Source organism: Bos indicus, chromosome 20 (assembly GCF_029378745.1).
Source record: "Bos indicus isolate NIAB-ARS_2022 breed Sahiwal x Tharparkar chromosome 20, NIAB-ARS_B.indTharparkar_mat_pri_1.0, whole genome shotgun sequence".
NCBI classification, from domain to species: domain Eukaryota; kingdom Metazoa; phylum Chordata; class Mammalia; order Artiodactyla; family Bovidae; genus Bos; species Bos indicus.
The window spans coordinates 36,588,388-36,591,160 of NC_091779.1; positions in this window are offsets into that span (position 1 = coordinate 36,588,388).

A 2,773-nucleotide genomic window follows, 5' to 3' on the forward strand; every position below is an offset into this window, starting at 1 on the left:
TTATGGCTCAGCTGGGAAAGACTACGCCAGCAATGAGGGAGACCTGGGTTCAATCCCTGGGTTGGGGAGATTGCCTGGAGAAGGGAAAGGCTACCCATTCCAGTATTCTGGCCTGGAGAATTCCATGGACTGTATAGTCCACGGGGTCGCAAAAAGTCAGACATGACTGAGAGACTTTCACAGTAGAGGTCGGCTCATCTCTGCAATAACAGCAGATGTGATCTGACTGGGACTGAGGGATCTGCTTTTTAAGACAGCATGTAACATCATGGTCCTGGCTGTCAGCTGGGTGCTCATTTGGGATTCTCTGCTAGAGGCCTCGGTTCTCCACGTGGGCCTCTCCGTGGGACTACTTCGGCATCCTAACAGCACGGCAGCCGGCTTTCAAGAACAGGTGTTCCAAGAAAAAGGAAGGAGAAACGGCAAGTTTCTGAATGCCTGGCCCTGGCAACTGGCACAGCACCACTTCCGCCACGTTCTCCTGGTGATGCCAGTACAGGGCCCGCTCCAATTTAGGGGAGGGTATCTTCTTGATGGTAGGAATGTTGAAGAACCTGTGGCCATCTTTTATCACCATTACAAGTCAATTTTGACCCCTAATATAAACTCTCTGATAATTCAGAAAACTACTTAGAACTGCAAACTTCTCCTTGCCCTCAGAGTATCTTCTCTACTACAAACCTCTAGACACACACACACAGAGTCTCATCTTTAGGCACTTTGCTCCTGAACTGGTCTTCTCTCAGTTCTTCAGTGAGGATATTAAGTAAAAATTTGTCTACTTGTTCCAGTGCCTTGTGGGGCATCCCATTCCAGATAGATACTTTTCAAAGGTGTCTGTTAACAACCCTCTCTTTCCTGATCTCCTCCCACACAAGAAGACCAACAAATAGATGAGGCATATCACCTCTAAAGGCCTCCTGAGCCAGGCAAAGGAGATCAGCCCTGGGTGTTCTTTGGAAGGAATGATGCTAAAGCTGAAACTCCAGTACTTTGGCCACCTCATGTGAAGAGTTGACTCATTGGAAAAGACTCTGATGCTGGGAGGGATTGGGGGCAGGAGGAGAAGGGGACGACAGAGGATGAGATGGCTGGATGACATCACTGACTTGATGGACGTGAGTCTGAGTGAACTCCAGGAGTTGGTGATGGACAGGGAGGCCTGGCGTGCTGCGATTCATGGGGTCACAAAGAGTCGGACACGACTGAGCGACTAAAATGACTGACTGAAGCAGGCACCTGGTTGCCCTCCCTTCCTCCCACCACATCTGACTTGGGTTATCAAACAGAGAAGGGCTCACAGTTGCCTGATATAGTCATATTGATTCTTAAAATCTTCCCCAAATTGGCCCAAGTCTCATGTGTTCTTCAATAACATAAAGAAATGCTCACCTCTGAATGCTACCTGCATGTTAATCATGAAGCTGAACTCTTTAGGCTTTAAGTGGGACAGAGGCTAACAATCTTTCAAAGCATAAATATAGGATCTGACTCCAAAGCAGTACGGTATTTTTAAATATTTATCGATTTATTTGGCTGCACAAGGTCTTAGTTGCCACATGCAGGATTTTAGGTTGTGGCACGTGGGATCTAGTTCCCTGACCAGGAATTAAACCCAGGCCCCTGCGTTGGGAGCAGAGTCTTAGCCACTAGACCACCAGGGAAGTCCCTAAAGCAGTAATATTAACTGCCTAAGATTAAGAACAGTGTGTTAGAGTTTTACATTTAACAGTTTGGTGTTTTGTACGTTTGAACGTAATTGAGGGTTATGTTTCGGTTTTCAAGTCTGAATGGCCCAGTTCTACACGGTCCTTTTGGGAGATGAAAGAGCTACTAGCAACACCTAATATCCCTGAATTTTAATTAATGTCAGAGATCCTCTCTACAGAAAAATGTACATGAGCAAATGCAATATATGCTATGTTCTTGGAGGAGGCTCACAGACACCCATGGGGAAAGACTCCATGCTGTCGGCATCTCAGATCTTTGGTGACTCAGGACAAGTCAGTGCCTGGGTATGTCATGGTGGCTTAGATCTGCTTGGGCCACCCCAGTAACAGCACTGATACCTGTTCACAATCTTGCTTCTTCCTCAAGCCAACAACAGTTACCTGTGAACATTCCAGCTACCTGTGTAAATCCCAACACAGGAAGGCAAAGCAGCCGAGATATGGACCAAGCTTTGGTATTCATATTCCTACTTCCAATCTGCAAGGCAGAAATGCTCATACTTTATTCCCCATCCCTGTTCTTCCTTCCCTCTGCCAAATATTTAATGAGCACTTTTTTAACCTCTTTCACAGAGCTATGATCTAGAAATACAAATGTGAATAAAATACAGCTCCTCTCCCAGAGGAAACCACAATTTGAAAAGATAATGCACCCAATGTTCATTACAGCACTATTTACAATAGCCAGGACATGAAAGCAACCTAAATGTCCATCAACAGAGGAATGGATAGAGAAGATGTGGTACATATCTACAGTGGAATATTAGTCAGCCACAAAAAGAACAAAATGATGCTGGACCTAGAGATTGACATACAGAGCAAAGTAACTTGGACACAGAAAGACAAATCAAATATCATATGATATTGCTTATATGTAGAATCAAAAAAAAGGGTACATGCTAAGTTGCTTCAGTCATGTCCAACTCTTTGCAACCCTATGGACTGTAAGCCCACCAGGCTCCTCTGTCCATGGGGATTCTCCACACAAGAATACTGGAGTGGGTTGCCTCTTCCGGGGCATCTTCCCCACCCAGGGATCAAAC